The following is a 15,919-nucleotide window of genomic DNA, read 5'->3' on the forward strand; positions in this document are numbered from 1 at the left end:
GAAAGTCAGAAGTATGAGAGGTTTAGAAAATTACTTGTGAGAGAGGCTTGAGAATTTGCTGATTTGTTGTGCCTTTGTTTTAAACTAAACAAATGCAAGAAAATTTGTCTTTAAAAAGAACAGTGAAATATTAAGATTATTGTAAGGATGGGAAATCAGAATTTCCTCCTATCCACTGAGGATAGGCCAAAGGCAGTTAGCTGAATTTACCCAAGAGAGAGTTAAGTTAGATGCTAAGGAAAAGTAAGTATAGGGACAGATTGTGCTGGAACATGCTAACTGTGCAGTCTTCTTCACTGGAGATTTCTGAGGACACGCTAGATGAATGTGTAATCAAGAGTGAGCTGGATATACTTCATCCTGTCTCAGAGGTTTCTTTCAGCACAGCTTTGTGTGCTTTCTACTTAGTAATGCAAATGTCTGCAATTAGTACTTAGGTGGATTCTAGAAAACAGCTCTTGGATGGATTCAGGCAAAAGCATCTCTGCAAACAGACTGGCAGCAAAGCTGGATGAGGAGACCTTGAAGCTAGGAATGAGGGGGTGAAGGAAGATGATGACCCACAGTCCGTTGAGGAAGTGGTGAGCTGCACTGGCAAGAATGTGTGAAGGTATGGCAGGCAAGACAGGGCTTAAGGATGACAAAGCAGGGGGAAGGAGGCCCACTTCATGCACATGTGCATGGACAGAGAAGTGCCAAGAGGACAGCATTATGGGGGGAGCTCTTTTACTCTTTGAGAAATCAATAGGCTGGAGCATCTCTATGAAGTGTCTTTACAGTAATGCATGGATGTAGCATGGGAGAAAAACAGGAAGAATCAAAAGCATGAGATGTGTACACTAAGCATGTTCAAACACAATCTGTTCCTGAGCTTACTTTTTCTTAGCATCTAACTTAACTCTCTCTTGCATAAATTCACCTAATTACCTTGCTCCTATCCTCAATCATCCCTACTCTACAAAGTTCTCCCCTAAAACCATATCCACCAGCACCACATCCAAACGACCCTTAAACACATCCAGGGATGGTGACACAGCCACCTCCCTGAGCAGCCTATTCCAGTGTCTAACCACTCTTTTTGTGAAAAAAAATAATTCCTAATGTCCAATCTAAACCTCCCCTGTTGCAGCTTAAAGCCCTTCCCTCTTGTTCTGTCGCTAATTACCTGTGAAAAGAGACCAGCACCAACCTCTCTACAATGACCTTTCAGGTAGTTGTAGAGACTGATGAGGTCTCCCCTCAGCCTCTTCTTCCTCAAACTAAACATTCCCAGCTCCTTCAAGCGTTCTTCATAAGATTGATTCTCTAGGCCCTTCACCAGCTTTGTTGCCCTCCTCTGTACTCGCTCCAGCACCTCAATGTCCCTCTTGAATTGAGGTGCCCAAAACTGGACACAATACTCCAGGTGTCACGTCACCAGTGCTGAGTACAGGGGGACAATCACCTCCCTACTTCTGCTGGTCACACTATTTCTAGTACAAACCAAGATGCCATTGGCTTTCTTGGCCACCTGGGCACACTGCTGGCTCATATTCAGCCGCTTGTCAATTAGAACCCCCAGGTCCTTTTCTGCCAGACACTTTCCAGCCACACTTCCCCCAGCCTGGAGCGTTGCCTGAGGTTGTTGTGGCCCAAGTGCAGGACCCAGCACTTGGCCTTGTTGCAGCTCATACCATTAATATTAGACCAGCTAACTAATCTAATCTAATCTACAGGTCCATCAACAACAAAAGGGGGACTACGGAGAACTACAGGCTTGTCAACCTCACCTTAATCCCTGTGGAGGTGATGAAGCAAATTTCCCCCGAGAACCATTTCCAAACGCATTATTATGTTTTAGACATTTTCCATCTTGTAGAAAAATGCAAAACATTTAGGTTTTTTTTGTTATAATACACAGAGGTTACATGTCCACAATGCTGAGGCTCTGTTCAGTTCAGTGATCTTGCTGGCCAAATGTCACTTTGCCCTTTTCTATCTCAACAACAAGGAGACTATAATTTTTAGCATCTCACAAATGCTGGTATTAGGTCCACATAGTCAGACAGTATCCTCCAAACAGCACACTCTCTATTACAGAACAGATTTAAAAAGAAATGCCCATTTATTCTGAATTTACCCATTTCTGCACTACCATCCTAATGCCATAGTTTGGCATAATGAAGTGGAATTATCTGAGACTAGTAGGTATTTGTGAGAGAGGGTGAAGATGAGATTATCTGGGTGCAGACTGACTGCAGTTGCAGAAGTAATAAATTCATTTTTAAGGGAACAATTTTCAGCAAGTTTAATTTACAGAGTGAGAAAATTAATTGAGAGCATGGGTAATTTTCATATTTCCATCCAGCAAGGAAAGAGAACTAAAGGGAAAGAGTGAATATAATCAGAATGACAGGAAAAAGAAAATCACCCCTAATTGTTCTTGATGACAACATAATTTTTTCAAGAATACGATCAGAGTTGTGTGCAATTTACTTTCTGTAGCACTGAAAAGTATCCAGTCAACTATTTATGATGACCAAACAATTGCACAGTAAGTCAGACACTTGGAGGGGACAAATCCATATTTAAAATATTTTAAAAATCGGTAATTAAGATACAGACAAACACAGACAAACAGAGACGTTTGTTGTCTATGCATAACCTGTATCTTATACTCTTGATGCAAAACAAACAAAAAAAATCACCTTTGTAATTCAAGGGAAAGAATGATACAGCTTTATTAAGCAAGGCACTGCTGTGGATCTCTCCTGAGGCTGCAGGGGAAAAACTGCATTGAAAAAATTAAGATGTTTTTACATTTGTATTTGTTCTGGTATAGCACAGAATTAAAATATCTATTTTTTTAATAGAACAAAATTACTTTTTTTGTAACAAGTTTGTTTTCACATTCATGATGATCATGGCTTAGACTGGTTATTGATTCTGGAATGGTTCTGCTTGGGTTATGGTATATGCAGCATTTAGTGCTGTTCTGAAGACTGCTAATTGGCAAGTGGTGTAAAGGAGTTGCTTGTCACACCAAGCAGAGTGCAAGAAAACTACAGCCCTTTCCAACATTCATTTGTTAGGAATAATGGGATACTACTGTATTTGTGATCATAATGAACTGTCTTGTACCAAAAGCATCCCTGGCGGGCAAAATGTGTCTCACTTTTAAGTCGTCTGGTTGAACTGTGAAATGTAAGAGAAGCAGATCTGATAATCTGGCCCACATGACTCCTTCACAAAGTAAACATTATCAATGAACACTTGATTTCCTGTATCCTCAAGAAAAATTGCTTTGGAAGAAAAGACTGCTCATGAGTGGATTTTGATAGTCTCTTTTCAAATGCTTATCTTTCTGGATCAGCAGGCAAGCCTTGTCTGTTAGGAGAGCTCCACTCTATCTCCTTGTTTGTGATACCAAGGGTAATTCATATACATCTGTATCTTGGTTTTCATCATGTTTTGTTCAGTTTTATTGATAGATATCAGCCTCTCTGATACCGCTCTGTTGGCTGAGATGTGAAATTCACCAGCTCCATTTTTTATAAGAGCATCACCCAGAGATACAATGAATGGCAGCAGGGATTGGAAAAAGCACTTCATATGTGCTTAAAACCCAGCTTTGCTCGTTCTTTGTGGTAATTTGCTCTAGTGCTTGCTGCCTAATAGTGCTTAAGCTGCAAAACAGCTCTTCCTACATGACTAGCCTTCCCCACTATTATAATAATGTAATTTTTTGTGTTTGACCTGATTGTGAGAACTTCCACATCAGGCTGCAGCTGGAATTGTTTTTACATTAAAAACACCAGGACTGTGTTTCAGGCACTCCAGATTCTCTAATAAGTAGGTAAATAAGTAAATAACCTGTCACTATCAGGGACAGAAGACAAGTGCAAGCAAAAAGATGCCAATTCTGCACATTTTGGTTATCTGTGTAATCTTTGCTGCATAACACAAGTATTCTGCAAATTGTAAAACTTCCATTGTTTAAAAAAATGTCTGTACCTCTAAAAATGGCTAAGTATACTGCTATACACTTCTATAGAATTAGTCTTGCAGAAAAATGTTTCAAGGCAAAGCGAAGCAAGCCTGATTCTTGACCCACATCCAGAGTTTTTGTGAACACAAACCCCACAGGCTGTTGAGTTGGTATGAGTTGGAACTGCAAAGAGTTTTTCCTTATTCTGTTTTTCCTCATGGCAATGCAAAGCAACACGAAGAATAAATGCAAAACCTATATTCGTACATCCATATCACAAATTTAAAAGCACTAAAAAAGCAAAAAGTGAAGAAATATTATTTTGGCTTCAGCAATACCAGGTAATATTAAAGATGATTTGATAGGTATCTGTAAGTCCAGCTGGATTTTAGTCATAGAAAATAAGAAAGAGCAGCCTATTACCTTGCAGTTTTCGTGATGTTATCATGAGTTTCATGCTTTTGAGAGTTTCCTTGGCTTTCTTATCTTCTCTCCTGGAAAATTTTCCCTTTATTCAAAACAGTTTCTTTGTCCTATTAATTTCAACGGAATACTTCTCGTGATTAACATATCTTTCATGACCATACGTCTTTGAAATTAGAAGTGAACTCGTTCCTGACATTACCCAGTCTGCTCTTCATTGCATATTTTAAAAAATGTGGGACTGCTACTTTGCTCATTGTCCCCTTAATTGTCCCTAGGACATATGTAGCCTTCTGATTAAAAAAAAAAAAAAAAAAGTAAATAGATTTAAACTTTTTTTTGCATGCCTGTGAAGTCAATACCATATATATTTTACAAAAACATAAACTAGGATTAAGTAGGGATAAGCTAGGGACATAAATGATAAATGAAGTTTTTAAGTGCTACATTTTGGTTTGGTCCATGCATCTTAAGATATAACGAAGTATCGGGAGACAATTATTATTTCTTTAAAATCCTGTCAACTCTAATACCATAAAGTGGGCTTGGGTGTGGAAACGCACTTACTACTGGCAGAAAGCATCCCTGGGTTGCCCATGCTACTCCTGTGACGTATGTGCTCTTTGGCAGAGGGATTTCCCTGTATTTCCTTAGAGAAAGGCCCCATCCATTCTGTTGCTGTTGCCATGGCCACATTCTCTCTCAGCATCCTTGAGTGGAGAAGACTGTGATTGTACTGCTTCCCCAGAAGATCTCCTGTGTGCTTTCTGCTTCCTTGTGGGCAACATCAGGTTGCCCAAATTATAATTCTTGGTGATGCACTTGGTAAAATATAGCAAGTTAATGAAACTTTGACCACAGAAGCAGACAAAACAGAGCCTGGTCTTCAGCTGCAGCTTGTGCTCCTCATTTTAGCATTGAATTTAAGAGTCTTCTTAAAAACAAAAAAAAGTATTTATAAATATATGCTCTCTCTAAATGCATATTTATTATGTAACACATTATACCTCGAGGATAAAATCAGGTTTCCCTGGATTATGAAATTTGGGGTTGAATATTGAGGGAAAAAGAGCAATGCCTGTTAGCTGGTCTAGGGGTTTTCTCCTCACATGCTCACCACTTCAGCTTATTCACAGCAATCCCCTAGTATCAGTAAATATGCCTGTTTTTGTAAGCATAGCTTTGGTTTCTCAGTAAATTAATCTCTTTTTGTTAGCTTTCTTTGGTGATAACATTTTACAAGCAGCTGCTCTGTGAAGACTGAAATGAGGACTATGCGATAACCCCACAAAGCAGCAATGCCAGGCTGCAAAGGGCTTTTTCTTTGTCTAGGTACCAGCATTAGTAAGAATCAATACAAAAAGAAAAATTAGGGTGAGAAAGAAAACAAATGCAACTGTGTCTCCACTGCATTTGCTCTCAGACAAAGCTTGTTTCTCAGTGTTGAAACCCTGTTGTTAAACAGGCAGAGGGGAAAAGATGATGTAATGCCAAGAGATATGAAAAAATTAACCTCTCAGAGTTCAGGACTGTGTCTTCTCTAAAAAGGCAAAGAACAAGATCATATAAAGTTAGTGAAATAGGAGCCATTCTTATTGTGGCTTTCAATTAAAGCAGGATTTGGGCACACACAAAGATTATTTTCTCTGCTACATCCTTTTCAGACTCTGACCCAGTAATGACATCTCAGTTTAGTGTGATGACTTCGGTAATCATGTTATCTCAGGTGTGCAGGGGCAGGTAAGAAATTAACATCTTACAAATGCCTGCCACCGTAATAAAGTGACAATGCATTCCATGCTTAAGGAATGGAAGCTTTCAGAGAAATCATAGAAACAATTTAAGCAGTCATGGGTAGAGATAGAAAAGATTTCAAGAGTAATGCGAGGTTCAGGTAGCAGGCAAAAATACAGTTTAAATGTCAGGTCACATGGTCCTTTAATTGGGATATTCGTGGTGCACAAGGCTTTAGTTGTGGGTTTTTTTACAGTAAGCAGGCATCCAGCAAACTCAGACATATATCCAGCTTGCATATACTGCAGGTTATGGAGTTGAGTAAGCAGGGGGTTAAGATCCTTCCACACTCAGAACTATACTTCAAAAATAACAGCCTTAAAATATACAGACGAATTGCGTGTGAGGCTTTTGCACTGTCTCTTGGGCAGAGTGTCTCTTCATCAGCTGAGGTGGATATTTAGATTCAAAAGCAAATCTTAGTAATTTTTTATATGCACGAGCCTCTTTTTCCTGGTAAAGGGAGTTTTACAACCTGGTTTTCTCCAGAGTCGAGGGCCACCTGGTGGGTATTGGCAGCGGTGCTTTGCTGGGTTCACTTACAGAGTCCAAAGGTTCTGCAATGTTCCTTTGCTTATTAGTCTTAGGATCTCTGCTTGCAAAATTTTGTAGGCTCCTAATTTTTTATGCTGTTTTTTTCTTATTTTGTGCATTTTTTTTTGTGTTTCGTTTTCTAGGTGTGCAATCGTAGTTATTCTTTGCCAAACAGTATTCACTAACAAGGGTTATTGTTATGACAGAGCTGGAAAAAATGTAGCAATAAAAGGGAATCACTTCAAAGTGCAAATTCACTTGCTCCAAAATATCTTACAGATGTAGACTCAGTTCAACAAGTACTTTCATGTGGAAAAAAAAAAAAAAAAGGTTCCCCCAGATGTAGTTTTGAGATAGGGAAGAGGAATTAGCATCTCTTCAATTCTGTTAAAATCCACTCTGCAAGACTGAAGGCTGGATATGGGCTGAGGAGGAGGTACTGATAATCAGATTATATGACATTCTAAATAGGGCTTACTCACTCTTCCCCATTGAGGGTTTTTCTCACTATTTATTAAATACTGACATAATTATACACCAAAAACTGAGATCAGGCTGAGACTGATTCTCCAACCATGTGGCTGGGGCATTTGCTGGGTAGGCAGTATAAGCATCAGTGTTGATGTGAGTTACTATCTATTAATACACTTAGTACTTATTAGTGCAGTGAAAGAACATCAATAGGTGAAATGCAGGGTACGCTGCCTGTAATAGTGGCAGGGTAAGGCAGGAACTGGGAATTCCGATCCCCTCAAGCAAAGGAGACAGATGAGCTTGGAGCTCCTGAGCTGTCAGTCCCTGAATGGCTGAATGAACCCATCCTTTCTTCTTGGTTTGGTGAGTCCAGGCTTTCTTTAACATTGTTTTTTCGACAAGTTTCTGAAGCAGCGTTTTCTCTAAGGACAAATGAAATTATTTTTTAACAGAAAAATTATTTTTTTAACAGAAAATGACTTTTTTTGAGGCACAGTAGGAGCAAAAATGGGAAAAATTTAGTTGATCCACATCAGATATGGATGTTTGATTCAAATCTTGTTTGATTCAGCTAAGTTTAAAAAAATGTTACAGCCTTTGTTCCAAGTGAGGGATATTTTATTAAGTACTCATGTTCCTACTGATATTTCAAAAAAATACAACCAACATTCAGAAAATACTCCACCTGTATTTTGCATCAGAGTTTAAAGAGAATGTTGGAAAGTCTCATAGTGTATTTTCAGATTTCCAAGTCTTGCAGGCAAACAGGAGCTTACGTCAGAATTGTGTGCATCCTTCAGCCCAAGAAATATCTGGGAAGTTATATCTCTCTGCAGGAAACAATGGCACATGGGGCAGCTGTGGGAAGAAGGAGTGTCTTGGCAGGGAGCACACAGTGCCAAAAGCACAGGCTAAGCATGCAATTTGTAGAGCAAAAGTCAGTATGGAATTACCAACCAGCCCCTTCAAATTTATCTGGTTTTAAATTATTGATCCTTCAACAGAATTCTTTCATAATTTGTGTCCTTTTTTTCTTTCCTTAATTTTTTAAAATGCATTTTCAGATTAATGTACTTTATGTCAGAGACATATCTAATTTGAATGTTCCTCTACTTAGTACATGAGTTGCTATTTCATCTAGAAGGTCATTCAACAGGATGTCTCATTGTGGAAAAAAAAAAAAAGTTAGAAAATTCGTTATGCCCCTTGGTCATATTTCAAATGATTATTAACCTTGTTGCTAACTATTTTCATTGTACTTCTCAACTAAGTTTCAGAGTTAAAGTGAGGGGGGAAAAAAGTGTTTGCTGGCATAATATAGATAATTTCTTATGTTGGGCCTCAGCTTTTAAAATCTTTATCTCAGATAAAGTCTAAACCATAGTAGATGCTTCAGAATAAACCTTAGCTGCTTCATACTTTTCATCTGGTCTGATGCGTGCGGAAGCCTTTTATTGCAGTTCTGTCTTACAGAATCAGCTACTCACTGTGAGCATTCATGTAGAGTTGCTGATTTTACAAACACGCACATCCACCTGTCAAAACCATAATTCACATTAAACGAAGGTTGTAAAATTCACATTCTTTTGTGAGCTAGGTCACATGTGATCTTAAAGCTGATAAAGCAAGAACCTAGGACAGAGCCAGTTTGTGATCCTAAAACTGCTGTTCATGTCTAAAACGCATGTGATGACAATTTCAATTGGTGTGCCTCCTGTATCACTGGTGATTCAAAAATTGCAATTTTGTGTGAAATTCCATTTCTTTGACTTCTAGAGACTTGAAGCAAAGCACTACCACATTCTAAATATGCAAATGCTTGTCTCTGAAGCAAGCCCAGCACAGGGCCACCAACATGGTCTATGGCTGGACCACTTGACCTAAGTGAAGAGACTGAAGGAATGGGTCTTGTTCATCCTCAAGAAGAGGAAGCTTCAAGGTGACTTAGCATCAGCCTTCCAATACTTATGAGGAAGTCATTGAGAAGATGGGGTGAGCTTATTCTCAAAAGCACATAGTGGGAGGATGAGAAACAATGAGCACAGGCTGAAATGAGAGGCTTGACCTAGACACAAAGAGAATCTTTTTCACAGTGAGTCCAATCCTGAGCTAAAATAGGTTGTCCAAAGAGGTTGTACAGTCTCTGTCCATTTTAAGATGGGACTGGATGAGTAACCAGGTCTGGTTTCATAGCTGAACCTGCTTTGAGCAGTGGTTTATACTAGAGACAAGTGCCTGAGGTCCCTTTCAACTAGAACTTTCCTGTGAACTTAAAATTGATTATTTTAAGGCAAAACTGTCAATCATACATCAGAACCATACTTAAATGCAATACTGAAGCAGGAGAAGTTACACAAGAAAACCCCTAAGGTTTAGCCACCTCAGGAGACTTCCAGCAATGTCATGCAAAACTGGATTTGTTCTGATAAAGGAGCTTTGTTATGATTACACCTAATTATCCCTAAAGCCGCAGGGGAATATTGTTTCCTCTCCTTGTCACAAGCATGGAAACAGCCATGCTGATATTGGGAAGGAAGAATTGCAGTCATACGCAGTTCTGACAGGAGGAACTCAAGAAGTGTCTTGGCCTTGTATAAAGCCGGGTATGCACTAGAAGGGGTTGCTTCTGTTTCTAACATTCTTTTTGAAGAACTTATTTTCAGAATATAAGCTCTCTGCAGCCTTTTATGGAGCTATTTACATTTTATTTACATGTAAGATTCATGTTAAATGGAGTTGTTTCTTCTCAGTCTGGAAGGGCTCTTCAAGACAATTTGCTGTGGCTGTCATAGTTGTCTCTTCTTCCCCAGCCAGCAGGGGAAAATCCTGCATGAGATGTTGTCACAGGACAGATTTGCGTACAAATTCCATGTGCTGTTGAGTTTCATATTTTAAATACAGGAAGTTTGTGGCAACAGCCGAGTGAGGTCTAAATGTAGCTCCTCTTTTCTCTATGCCTTAACTGCTCAGTATAGGGAAGTTAATTTCAATAAAGTACTCCCTGAAGGCTTCTTCTACTTCCTGATGTTCTTGTGAAAAAACAGAGACTTGCTTTAAGGTAATAAACCTATTATTCTGTCAGGGTTTGATTTTGTCCTGGGGTCATCATGTCATTAATTTAGCATCTGTGAAGAAAAATTACTAAAATCCAAATTGAAATATTTGATGAAATGCAACACTCTAGCAAAGATGCCTGTTCTTTGTAGGAATATAAGAAATACTTAGCTGACAACCTCAGTACACGAGCCTTTTCAAGAGTAATTGCTTTGAAAATTAAGAGAGCAGCCACAAAGTGTGAGTCACTACACCCAGTTGTGAAAAACAAACTAAATATATCTCACATGCTCTAATAGTCATATGTGAAGAAGGCAGAAACTTTCAAACTCTTTTGTAGGACAAACCTCCCACTTTCAAGTATGAATCCAAGAGAGGAGTTACATTGTAATAAATAAAATGTGTGGTATTAGATGAGCATACCTTTGGAGTTTCATTTATCAAGTACAACAGAAAGTGAAATGTCTTGAGATGACCATTCCTTTCAGACATCACAAAACCAGCAGAGCATTCCTGTCCTTTATACTTTCTTTAAACCACTTTGTGCACATATATATTATACTGAAATATTCAGTTCTCAAGAATACCTGAGAAAAAATATAAAGAGGAGCAAAATTTGAATGTATACATACTAGAGCAATTGCATACACTTTCAAAAGGTTTTCTTCCAGTATCTGTCTCTCTTACCACAAGACACTAAGCAGTAATTGTATTGCAAGAAATGAACTTACATGTATTATATAAAGTGACGATCCAGACAATCATTACCAAAAATGCATTGTAGAATGCTTTTTAATAGTGGCAAGCAGAGCATGTTACTCTTGTTCTGCTACTTCAGTTCAAAAAGCAGCTAACAGTTCAGAAAAGGCTAGCTTCATACATCTATTGGTTAGAAATTAATAGAAAAAAAAAATATATTTGATCTAACAATGAAAGGCCTAAAAACCAGTATGAAGATCAAAGTTACTTAAAAAGTTTATAGAAAAGTTGTCATAAATATTTAGGTAGCAAATATTGCAGCTGACCATGATTTAATCAGGTAAATTTAGGAGGGTTGTGAGGCAATTTAAAAGAACTGTGGAAAGGACAGCAAAAAGAAGGGTAAGGTAAGAATTTCCCTGTTGAAGAGTGATTTCGTAGCTGATAACAATGATAGATCTGTGGCACGCATTACAGTATAGGAAGACAAGAACAGAGAGGTGAAAGAGAAATTAGAAGACAACAAAAATCATAAAAGAGTTTTGGTTCAAATGCTTTCTAAAAACTCAAGAAAAGACATAGGAGCCAATATGACAGCAGTATATAAAATAATTAATGGTGAAAAAGGCAAAACTATGCATTTACTCTTTTTAATGTGACATAAGGACTCGGTGTTGGGGCCAGTTCTGTTTAATATCTTTGTCAGTGATCTGGATGAGAGCATGGAGTGCACTCTCAGTAAGTTAGCAGATGACAGTAAGTTGCATGGGAGTTCTGATCTGCCTGAGGGTAGAATACAGAGAGATCTGAACAGGCTGGACCAATGGGCCATGGCCAATTGTGTGAGGTTCAGCAAGGCCAAGTGCAACAACAACCCCATGCACCGCTCCAGGCTTGGGAAAAAATGACTGGAAAGCTGGCCAGTGGAAAAGGACCTGGACGTGTTGGTCAACAGCCAGCTGAACATGAGCAAGCAGTGTGCCCAGGTGGCCAAGAAGGCCAATGGCATCCTGGCTTGTATCAGAAATAGCGTGGCCAGCAGGACTAGGGCAATGATTGTGCCCCTCTACTCAGCACTGGTGAGGCCACACCTCAGGTACTGTCATCAGTTTTGGGCTCCCCACTACTCGAAAGACATTGAGGTGCTTGAAAGAGTCCAAGGAAGGACAACAAACCTGGTGAAAGGTCTGGAGAACAAGTCATACAAGAAGCGGCTGAGGGAACGGGAGTTGTTTAGTCTGGAGAAAAGAAGGCTGAGGGGAGACCTTATCAGTCTCTACAGCTACCTGAAACAAGGCTGTAGTCAGGTGAGGGTTGATGTCTTCTCCCAAGTAACAAGTGATAGGACAAGAGGAAACGGCCAGGTTTAGAATGGATACTAGAAGAAACTGCTTTACTGAAATTGTTGTTGGGCTCTGGAACAGGCTGCCCAGGGATGTGGTTGAGTCACCATCCCTGGAGGTACTTAAAAGCCATGTAGATGTGGTGCTTTGGTACATGGTTTAGGGGTGGACTTTGCAGTGCTGGATTAATGGTTGGACTCAATGCGCTTAAAGGTCTATTCCAACCAGAATGATCCTGTGATAAGCAAACTGACAGCAGAAGCTTGAAGTTTATCAGCTTATATTTAAGAGATAAAAGGGTGTCTTGCAGACTATGCATAATTAGCCTGTTGAACTCACTTGTGTAAGAAATACAGAAGAAGAAAATGCAGGAGAAAAAAATAATGCAGACTTTAACATGGGTAATATACAGGTAATAAGGATTTTACCACTCCTTCAGAGAAAAACAAAATGCCAGCAGCTTGGGGGATCAATTTTTAAAAATTATTATTTTTTTCCTGGAAAAATGGTTAGCTAGCAAGTTTTGTACACTGAGCAAAGCACCTCTGGAATCACGGTACCAGCTAACTGGGCTATTGGTCTTCTTAACCACAGTGATAGTTCCTGTGGTGAAGTGTAGATATATTAATTATTAAAATAATATAAATTTAAAAAGGCAAAAACACTGAAATAAACTATGTCTCTATGTGCAGATGAGCACTTCAGAATAGCAACAGCAATAAAATGTCCACTTAAATGGAATGCTCTTTACTAGCAGTGATACATCAGTTATTTTTGTAAATTAAGTGACTCTGCTACCACAGCAGATGTTTGTGCTGCTTATATGTTGTCATGAAACTTCTGGGTAGGTAATTTATTTTCCCTCCCAGTTCTCAGAAGCATTTTAGATATCAAAGTGTATGTCTGAAGCTTCATTTACTATCAGGTTTGCCCTTGAAATTAATTCAATATTTGTCATTTATGCCATGAAAAAGTGTTTTGCAACAAGGCACAGGTGGAATGTTACTGTTCAGTACAAATGACAATCAAACCTATTGATAACCAGGGTAGTAGACTGGCATAGTGGTCTCATAACTAACTCAAGATTCCGGTTAGGGCCACTGGAGTATAGTTACTGCCTCTGTGACTTTGGACAATCCATTTAATTTTTCACAGTTCCCCACCTCTAAAATGGATAATCATTCTTTTCTTCAAGTTATATTGGAGATACTTTGTTGTTGGGGTTGGGAGTGGGAAAATTTCAATAAAAGATATATTTATTTTTTAAACAATCTATTTTAGGGTACTTTTTTTTCATTCTATTGGGGGATTTTAAAAGGTATTATTTTTTATTGCTTTTTCATAAGGTGGATGGTAAAATGTCTTTGGGATAGTTTTTGTCATTCTTAAAAAGTTTCCCATTAAAAATACATCATTTTCTTCCTGTTCTTTTTTTTTTCCCCAGCCAACTTAATTATAACAGAGATTACTGAGCAGGTTCATATTCTACCAAATGCAGTTTATCTCTAATCAAGCGTTGTTCATGTATGAGAAGGATTAGAATATTAAGGACTTAAAGTCAGGATTAGCTGTAGAAGCTGTCTTCATCCCTGGGAACAAATTAAAGGCACTGACTTTTGATTTCAAAAAGTAAATGTAGATAGCACATATGCATCTTTCTGTCACCATCTTCTAAAAAATGTTATTATTATGTGAATGTGTGACAGCATTATTTCCAAAAAAAAGAAATTATTTGCTTACTGTGCACAAGCAGGCACTGTAGATAATTTTTAAGTATGAAGAAATCTGTTGATGTTAGTTCTGAGTGTTGATGATCATATTTCGTCTTTATTTTATTACTTTCTCGGTTATCTGAGTCATACAGTGATTTGTCAAGAAATGTTTGATTTCCCTAGACTTCTACCACATTTTAAGCTTGTTTTTCTCCTTCTTAAAGCCAACAAAACATCTGACAGGACTGATTTCTGTGCCACATGTAATGAAATGTTAGACCAAAAATAGAAGATTAGAGACACTCAGTGGCCAGTAATTTCTGTATACCAGTACACCATCTCAGAATTTCCCAGCTTCCTTCCTAATGTGCATACTCTGCCACTGACTAGCTGCCTTACTTCCTCCCATTTCCTTCACCATTGCAGAGCCACACAGAGAACCAGGTCCATTTTCAAGTACTTGCACCAGTTAATAGAATTCCTGGCCCCAAATTAGGTTTTGAAGGTCATTGTTTCTGTATCTCCTATCCTTCAGTTGACAGCTGTACATCAAGGTACATGAGGAGGTGGCTTTTTCCCCTCATATTCTTTCTTCCCACTTTGGGTGGAAGGTTTTAAACACTACTATGATCCAGCAAGTTCAAGTACTCAAGTGGAAGATGCTGGTTCGAGTTTGCTGAGGTCAAAGAGAGTTTAGAGCCCCTCTCTCCTTAGTCCTTATCGATGAGGCTAGGATTGGGAGAGGGAAGAGGAAAAGCACACCTCTGCAAATAAACATGAACTGAAATAATTAAATCAATTACTACCTCTGGTTATTTTACTGTTAATTTGTGTAGCCTATATGGTTTCAGAATAATAATGTTGAAATTAATTTTAGCTGAAGTAATTTTTTTTGTTGGGATTCAGGCCTTCTCAGTACTCAGAACTAGGTCTTGCTTGAGGCAGTCATTTAATTTATAAAGAAATTTTCTTTCTAAACTTTCTCTCAATGTGACTTTTGACAAATTTATGTGTGGATAGCTGAAATAATAAATTAATAACAGTTTTTTAGCTTCAATTTCAATTTATCTCTTTTGATATAATGCATTCAAGAGCCTTTTTGTGACTTGGAGACCATCATTATAACGTGCAAAGTCTGCATTTCAAGTGGGGTGAATACGCATGTAGTTTAGAGATAAACAGAATAGCTTCTGTTTGACTTGGGGGGAGCTCTGGATGCTGTGGTCAGTTATTACCAGGATCCTGTAGTCTTACTGTCACAACCTTCCCTCAGACATCTGTTTCCCTTTCCCACATGCCCCAACTAAAGGGTTACCTGTCACGCAGCCTCCCAGGGGCTGAGTTGCCCCACATCGCACAGGTGAGGTGGCTGCCTCCCTCATGCTTCCCAGATTTTCTCAGCCTTGTAGAAACCTGGCTGTTCAGTTCTCACCTCTGCCACAAGAAAGGAAAGACATCATCAATAAGGGTAATGTGCCCACAAACGCCAGGCCTGCAACAAATTAATCTGGTACCTGGGAAATGTTCGTAGCTAAGGAGGGGATCTCCTTTGGACAGGAGAAGATGGACAGAGGGGTACAGAAGAAAATTAGCTGGTAGTGGCAGACATTGGCTGTGATTTGACAGTAGTATTTATCGTATGATGGTGCATTATTCATGGAAAGCCAGCAATAGCCAAACTGCTGCAGGAGTTATGTGGGAATAGAGAGCCAGGACCCCAAATTAATCTAAATTACCTAGATGCTTCATAGGCACCAAAGTGCCAGTTAACCTTTCCGCAACCTCAATACAGTTGCCACATCTCCTTGCAGGCGTCTGAAACCCTAGCTCTTAGACTTCAGATCCTCAAAGTGCCATTTCTAGGGAAGAACTAACTGTCTAAGCCTTGTTTGCTGTTGTGCAGCTGGGCTCCTGCACCT

At 38.9% G+C, this 15,919-nt stretch overlaps 1 protein-coding gene across 1 annotated transcript in view; it reads left to right on the top strand.

Annotated features, from left to right (window-relative positions):
• The window catches only part of GABBR2 (gamma-aminobutyric acid type B receptor subunit 2), a 476,938-nt gene that overhangs the window by 401,396 nt on the left and 59,623 nt on the right, over positions 1-15,919 (top strand). The window lies entirely within an intron of this gene.

This window comes from Apus apus, chromosome 2 (assembly GCF_020740795.1).
Source record: "Apus apus isolate bApuApu2 chromosome 2, bApuApu2.pri.cur, whole genome shotgun sequence".
Taxonomy (NCBI): Eukaryota; Metazoa; Chordata; class Aves; order Apodiformes; family Apodidae; genus Apus; species Apus apus.